Source organism: Colias croceus, chromosome 3 (genome assembly GCF_905220415.1).
Source record: "Colias croceus chromosome 3, ilColCroc2.1".
NCBI lineage: Eukaryota > Metazoa > Arthropoda > Insecta > Lepidoptera > Pieridae > Colias > Colias croceus.
In genome coordinates, this window is record NC_059539.1 from 1,793,401 (window position 1) to 1,802,142 (window position 8,742).

The 8,742-nt window shown below is 32.8% G+C and overlaps 1 non-coding gene across 1 annotated transcript; it reads left to right on the forward strand.

The window, feature by feature from the left end:
• The first annotated feature begins 7,286 nt into the window (after window positions 1–7,286).
• On the forward strand, window positions 7,287–7,360 carry Trnai-aau. Its single transcript has one exon. It is a non-coding gene; the product is annotated as a tRNA-Ile (tRNA).
• The last annotated feature ends 1,382 nt before the right edge of the window (window positions 7,361–8,742 follow it).

Genomic DNA, 8,742 nt, shown 5'->3' on the forward strand with positions numbered 1-8,742 from the left:
ATACCTATGTGTTTCCTTCTAATATAAGTTCTTACTCTGGATCAATACACATATTAAAAATCCCATCACAAGTAACCGTTTCCAAATTCCAATCAGAAAGTCCACCTGTATCGGCAAAATTTTAATCTAAAAATAATCCATATAAATATTGGATACAATTAGGATCAAGAACAACACCTCAATAGATAGAAGATAACTTCAAGTGGCCAATAAGGCCATGTTATCAAAAATTCTTTGATAACTCAACCGTGGAAGCGTGAAGATTCCAAACAATAACCTTGATTAATGGTTACAGGCGGAAATAATGTATGAACAATGCGTGTAACATGCATTTAAAAGGCACATTCTTGGTCTATAATTTAGATTTAGTGAGATTTAGAAAAGTTTATAGAAAACTGGCTGGAGACTGCTTTAAACGCCTGGTACCTACGCTGGGTAAAATTGACTTTCTGATAATCCAGATCGATCTACATCTCCGTGCCAAAATTTTATAAAGAACCGATTTACTGATTTTACGTGAGAGAATTATTAACATCTAACCATCCATCGTATAAACCTCTTCGTTTCGAAAATTAGGAAGAAAATCTGGTAAGTAATAGCTGACATCGTAGAAATTTTCCACCACTTTTTCAAACCGTTTAAGTTTGTTTTCAAGATAATTATTACCTATGTAACCAGACAAATTGAAAAGATGTAGAAGATTTACTAACTAGTCTTACTTAAGGGCCCTTAGTAGGTGAACCCGGCAAAATGGACTGTTTTCTATGAGCTATAATTAAAAATATTGAAGTTTTTTCGCACTGAAATTTCTAATATGTATTACGGAACGTATGTGTGATGGGATGACTGTTTCCAAAACACGATTGGAAAAATTTTGCTCGATAAAAAAAAATCCTGAAGTTACCTCTAAAATATCATATAAATGCTCATTACAACCGTATTTTACTATAATATTTCGTATAAAATCACAAATACATAGGTATTTACCTTCTCGATTTCGTGACTGTTTTAGATTTAGAAAATACTAAATATTTTCATTCACTTTTTGATAAAAATGTGAATGGCGCTTACGATTTTTAGTTTCGAGCACGTTGATTCCATACTAAACGCGGATCCCCTCACCGCTTACCTCAGGCCCGAATAGCTGAATTTTCGCTGACCGCCTAACCCCCCTTAATAGAAATATGTAGAAAATATTTGCAAGAAATGCCTTAATGGCATATAATGCTTGGCCAATTGTTACGAGTCGATATGACAAATATTTTGTAGATACTATCGAGTATCTCTTTAATTTGCAGCATTTTAAAACTCTCCTAGTTTCCGGAAGTAAATATCATATAGTAAATATTTGGATTATAATTTTCCTATCGCGCTTGATTATAAACAAAAATTATACCTACAACTAATGTGGGAACTTTTCCTTATAATAATAGATTAAATTGTAGATAATCATATAGGTAAACATGATAATATAAAATCCGACATTTGACCCGTTTTTTTATTAATTGCTCATTTATATTTTACTTTAGAGAATTTATCAGTTGCATTTTTCAGTTTAACTGCTCTTATTCACAATATCTCTTGTTTTATTTTCGTCATACTAACAGAATATTATATATTATCAACATTTACTTATCAGGTATTTCAGATAATCATTTAATTATTAATTTTTGCATATATTCAATTAGCATAGGTCAGTTAGCATTAATTATTGGCTAATTAGAATATAATAATTAATTATTTTCAATTGATATTAAAAGGAATTTATTATGGTAATTAGGGATTCGCACGCGATTCCTTATCTTTAACTAGTACAGTTTTGATTTCGAGCATTGACCCTTATTGGTCTTTTCCGGAATTTAATTTCACTGTCGCGTGCTAGATTTCAGTTAAGATATTGATTTGAATACTTTGTTTATTTTTAGTATTATCTTACATTCCTTTGCGGTTGTAATGCTGTCTCTGATTTTAATTCATTAATTAAATTATAAAATTAGAGGTATTTGCGGATGTCAGTCAAGTATCGTTATCAGATCATTCATTTTCTTTAGGGGCATTTACAGATTATTATTTTTGTTTAGTTGTTTTCAGTATGTCCGTACGATCCGCACTGGACGGCGAGCTGATAAGCGCATTGCTTATATACCCTCGCATTGGTTACATTAGATAAGCCGACATTTGCACTCTTTTGTTCCTGTAACCGATATGACAGAATTGTATAAATAATACGGTTAGCGTGATTTTAAACATGTGAACTTTGTGAAGCGTGATTGGTTTGCGTGCGTGGAAGGGCGTGGGCTGAAATGTGCTTATGGGTTTTTTATAAAGTTCGTGCACGTTTTTGTTTTGAATGTTTATTTGACTTCTTTTCTTTTATCAAATAGAAGTATGTTCCTATAGCTGCTATCCAGATCATCTTTTTTATTTCCTGATATTTTATTCTAAAAAAAAGATCAGCTCTTGAAAAATCTAATTTGTACTTATAGGTAGTGTTTTTGTCGTTGAAAGTTGAAAGAGTTACCATATTTTTAATGTATGTTATTCTATTCAAATCTCTTCTATTTATTCTATGTATGAGGCAAATGTATGTTTATTTTCTTAAAACCTTTAATATACTTATAGAAATCATGTACCTAAACGCTAATACATAATGAGCTAATTAAGACGCTAGCGTTCAGCAACCTCATATTATATATCCTTAAGTGATTTAAAGAACTATTAGGGACCAATAATTTTACAACTTCTACTTAGTCTAAACTACATGTTTTTAAGATCTGTTTTTTAATAGATACGCATTTGTAACTGTTTATTAAGCTTTTACACGCAAGCACAAACACATTCATATTTTTATATCGTATACCTAATTACTGTTATAACACATTTAATTGCATATTTTCACCACCAAGAACACAAAATGCAAGTGGAAAATTACGAATTGCACAAGTATTGGTATCACGTATGTGTGGGTGACGCGTACGTGACGTCACACACACGCGCCCACTGCGTGCTCGCTTGACGTGGGAGCTAATACCCAGTATAATTATTATCTGTGGCAAAATACAATGTAATTTTGTGCTAATTTTGATAATCCATCTGTAAAGGTGAAAGTGTTTTCACTGTTTTGCTCTATTTTCAAGTGAACACTATTTTAAACTGGATTTCGGAGTTTCATTCCTCGCACAGACGCATAAAGCTTTTTCTTTGAGTTCACGTGATTTTTTTTTTAAATAAATTAATTTGTTTAAAGAAATGTATTGGCATCGTAAAAAGGTCAAAGTCAACAAATGTAACAATTTATATTTACAGTACCTACCTACTGCATTATGCGTAGTAGGTACCTTTGTACTATTTTTAAAACGATAATTAAATTCATGTTACTCAATAAAAAGAAATATACATATAATATTTATTATATTTTTCATAAATGAAGGAAAGGGTGCGACAGGTACGTAAAATTCGATAGCAAAAGAAAATCCTCTTTAATTAGTTTGTGCGTAATAACAGGTGTTGTAGGGAAATACTTGCCATGTTGGCTTGTCGCCAAATGTGTGGACTTTGGACCAAGCCTTGCTTCCTACTTCTAACCTGAAGTTTATTCAATTAATGCGTAAACACGGTATTTTTTTATGTGGCGTAAACATGATTAAATATCATGTACGGTACTTCTTATTTATAATTCCTTCTTACTCATAAATATTGTTCTTACACTCATATTCTGCTGTTAGAAATCACAAGAATGCACTCTGTTTTTTGACCACAATTGAATCTTAATAAATAAATGTATTTGCCTACTTATTAACAGTGTTTTGTAAAAGCTCCTTATTGCTAAAATAAAATTATAAAGTAAACAAGGATAATAATCAATTTCCAGAGAGAAAGTAATATACAAAAGAAAAATGTTGTGTGGTTTTATGAAACCACGGTAAAAGTGAAACTGTTCGAACGGTTAACACTGCTTTGTGTAGCGCATGTCGCGTATACCTACTCGGCAGCCGCGATACACGCGACATGCGCTACACAGACCAAAAAGTTTGAGACGATGTAATAAAAGTTTCACTTTAATAAAAAGTATAAACAATGATCATATTATTGAAGTGAAATTTCTTTATCGGGGTTGGAAAAAAAATTAGTGTAACATTTTTTCGTTACGCGTGACATTTTTCCGTAACGCGCCATCTTTTTCTTATCCCTACCATGCGTGATTCGACGACGTATTTCTGTAAAATTGCATATATACTTAGTAAATTATTTTTTGAAAAATAAGGTCATAAAGAAGTTTTACTTCTTACGTGTGTATGTACACTAGTACACGCACACATTTTTTTTTCTATGTAGACTGTAGTAACGAAGTTTTTCTCTACTAACAGTACCTAAAGCTGTCTACAAAATATAAAATTTATAAAGAACACAGACGAATTTCAGATTATTTTCAGATTATTTCAAACCCCAAATTCAATGTAAAGTTAACTCTACATATTCAAGCTACCGTGTCGAAGTTAAATTTAACTGATGATTCAACATGCCGGCCCTTTGTTTGGTCACTTGATCTTATAGGCTACGTTTGCTGGATTAAAATTTGCATCTGGTGTAATTATTTATTTATACATTAAAGGTTTTTTTTTTAATAATGCTAATTAATAAAACAAATCGAATATTTGGACCAAATAAATATGAAGTACCTACCTATAAAAATAAATATAAATTATACCTAGGTATACATAGGTACTACATACCTATTTCCTTTTCCTAAAAAAATATTATAACGTTTTCAAACATAGATTTTTATTATTATTTATATAAATTATGACGAACCTTGCCCCTCAATCATAGACATTTGTTTACATTTCTCAAATCTCAAACGGTTATCGAAATGCTGTTACTATAAATAAAATAAAAGGGACGGAATAAGTTCAGCGACTTCTAGGGCGTGACGTTGTATTGTAGCAAAGTGAAGAAACTTTCCCAATCAAATGTGGAACGGACAAACTAATATCACTGTATTATATTTCAAACGCAGTAGCTACAATGATATCCACAGCAACGCAATAATGTGCCAATAAAATTATAATGGAGTCATCGACTTATTTTCTTTCAACGAAAACTTTCTAGTCCAGCTGTTTATCCCGTGCCAAATGTCAAAATCCTGGCACAGATTGTAAACAACACGGATTAAAAAAATTGGCCCACACATTGCCAACAAATTTAAATGTGGAACGTATCTCGTACATTGAAAACATCAGGGCGTGGTCCTTCGTACGGAGGCGAGGCGCTTCAATAAGTTGAACCGTCCAGAAACTGTTGACCTCTGCTGTATTTAATTTCCTCGCCGCTATCGTCTTCACTCGTATGAAGGGCGAAGGGCGGGGCAGGCTCTCGTGAAATGGTCGTTGTTTTTAGCGCGTTGCGTTCTATTTTTAAAAGTCGCAAGGCAACCACGCGCGGCCCGCGTGGCTTTGTTTTGCTCAGATACGCGCCATGTTGAATAACAAGCACTCACGAGCGACGTGAAATTTTTTTATTGTACTGTCATGTTATCTCTGTAACTAAGCGTGTTGCGCTGATGAGCACAATATTTATATAAAATTGTAAATACTCACAATTAATGAGAGTAAATCCGATATGCTAACTAGCTCTGCCGGTGATAAAACTATAATTAAAAACAAACAATAATTATACGTTATCAGTTTAATTGTGAAATTAGTACATAGGTACTAAGCAACTAGTCATGTTTTTATTACAATCTTTAGTGTGATAATAATTTTGATACTTACAATCTATTTTTTAAATACTATTCAAACAGATTTATTTATTTAGGAAACTGAACTATTTAAAGTCATCGTATTGATTGTATACAATAATATTATGTATTGAAATACTTGATTGACAGATTAATAAATTGAATACCTACGTTACGACTGCCTTAAACAATCAACCATTACTATATTTGTACTACAATAACTCATTCATCACCAACATTAAGTACAATAACCTCATGCGCATACTAATTGCCATTTGATTAATTTGCATGCAAATTAATCGACATCCCCCTGAGAGGTGTTTAGTCGACGACGATCCGCCGCCGACTGATGCGAGTTCGAGCGTCGAGCCCCGACTTCGACTATCACATTGATAAGCTAGACCAATCAGAGTTGACCTTCCCTTCCCCTCGCGCGTAATACAAACCTATACCATCAAGATGCTTGAGTTAGACGAGTCAAGGGTCTTATTAAATTGGTCGTAGATTACAAATGCGCTTACGCAAATGACTGTATGTATAAAAAGATTGGCGAGAGTCAACACGAGATAGGGTGTCTGCGGCGGCACTAGGGTCATGGATCAGTTTGTTTGGCTCACTTGTTTTAAATATCTTTTTTTTTTTATTTAGGTGGATTGGTATCGGTGGTAATTTGACCTTATTTATTTGTAGTCTCTTGCTTTATAGTTCCGATTTGTGTAAGAAATAGGTGCGTAGAAAGTGTTTAATTAATTTGTTACTTACGCATAGTCAGTTTTAAAGTTTATTTAAGTTTTTCATAGTAGGTTGGTACCTACAGAAAAAAGCTCCCCAACTTTCAAGCATTTTTAATATTTTTTTTTAATAATAAAATTTGCCTGTGTTATTTTTGTCATTCTACATGTGATTTTTAATTTTATAGGTATTTACTTATATCTACGCTATCTATTTTAACCTGCATGTAATTGACGTCACAACTCACAACGTAAAATCTCGTTTTTCCTAAATTGTAAACATACCTATAACGATTTTTATGAAATGCGATAAAAGCCTATTTGCATATAGGTATCTATGTATACAATTAAATGCAAAATTAATAAAACAAACAATATATTAGAAAAATAAAACAAACAATGTACCTAACTAGTGCATAATTAAAATATTCATAGAAACGAAGAAAATTATAAGGTTGATACTTGATTTCATTACAACTTCAATAAAATGAGCTCTAAGTTGCGTCAAACAAGCAACTAGGTAATTGGATCAGTCAAAATGGACAGATAATCCATAATATTATTAAACAAAAATATAAAGTTTCAAAAGTCAAATAAAAGAATATAATTTATTTTTTAAGACTTCGTTAGACACAGTTATTATTAAAAAGATAGTAAAATAAACAAACATGATTATGAAATAAATAATTGTTATAATTAATACATTTTGATTTCATCATCTTGATATTATTAATTTATATTCCTAAACGTCATTCAAAGAAGCACCATTATATTTTGATGTAAATCATACAATACTTATTTTGAACCATTTCAACAACGGCCCATTAGCTCAGTTGGTTAGAGCGTCGTGCTAATAACGCGAAGGTCGCGGGTTCGATCCCCTCATGGGCCAGGAAATCTTTTTTTATTTAATTTTTTTGCAACTTACCTTATTCCATATATTTTATTCAATTAAAAACAGAGACTATTTGAAATAAAAAAATATTTTATTTTTAATTTTTTGTCTTATCGTCTTACATCATCTTGTTGCAAATAATGGCATATTTCTAAGATTAGCAACAAGAAGACTATCTGGTGGTAACCGGCTGCTTATCTGGGGTGCAGTTCGGAGGTCATGCCCCCAGCCCCCCCTGCCTATAGATAAGTTATGTAAACTGACAGTTGTACTCTTACAATGCAATAAAATACGACGTAGTTTTTTGTGTAGGTATTGCGTGTGCATAAAGGAATTGAAGATTTTTTAAGCTATTGCATAGCTTCTATCGCGGGCCTTGAGCGCGGGGACCGAATCGAGAAATTCCGTAACGAAAAAACCTCACGCTCCCCACTCCGACGGGTTCGGTGGTGTGGCTTGAAGGCATGCTATGCAATAGCTTTACCGCTGCAGTCCCCGAGTGCCACACGTCTTTTTTTTCGATTTTATTTTGACGATGCTGACTTGGAAATTTGTTGTACAAATTGCGTCTTGAAATGTTTAAAATATGTATTAATTACCCACGTAGTCAAAGAAAATCCAGCATAGTTCCCGTTCCCATGGAATACAACCTGTCCAATGTCCATATTCAGGTATCAAGCCATTTCTGTAACAAATTACAGTGGTTGAAAGAAGAGATAGACAGACAGAGTTACCTACTTTCGTATTTATAATATTAGTTAGGATTAGGTTTTATTTCATACTAGCTTTCCACCCGCGGCATCGCCTGCGCAGTCAAAGAAAAACCCGTGGGATTTCCGGAATAAAACCTATCCTAGATCCCGGGGTAAAAAGTAGCCTATGTCCTTTCTCGGGTATCACAATATCTCCATACCAAATTTCATGCAAATTGGTTCAGTAGTTTAGGCGTGATTGAGTTACAGACAGACAGTCAGAGTTACTTTCGCATTTATAATATTAAGTATGGTCTAGCTGCTCCCCGCGCTTCCACCCGCGTGGCTCCGCTTCTGTTGATCTTAGGCCTTAGCGTGATTATATTATATTATAGCTGTGTTTATAGCCTTCCTCGATGAATGGGCTATCTCAAATAATTTTTCAAAACGGACGAGTTTCTGAGATTCATCATTAAAACAAACAAAGTCTTCAGCTTTATAATATTAGGTATAGATTTAAAATTAAGTATAATTTATATAGATCTCATAAATAAATAAAAACAAATATGTCAATGAAAATTTCTAAATTTCCAGAAAAAAAAAATATAAATAGGTACTTACCTTAAACATACTCAAACTCAAATTTGTTTGGAAAGTCTTCAATTTACGTAAGAACGCCTTAAGATT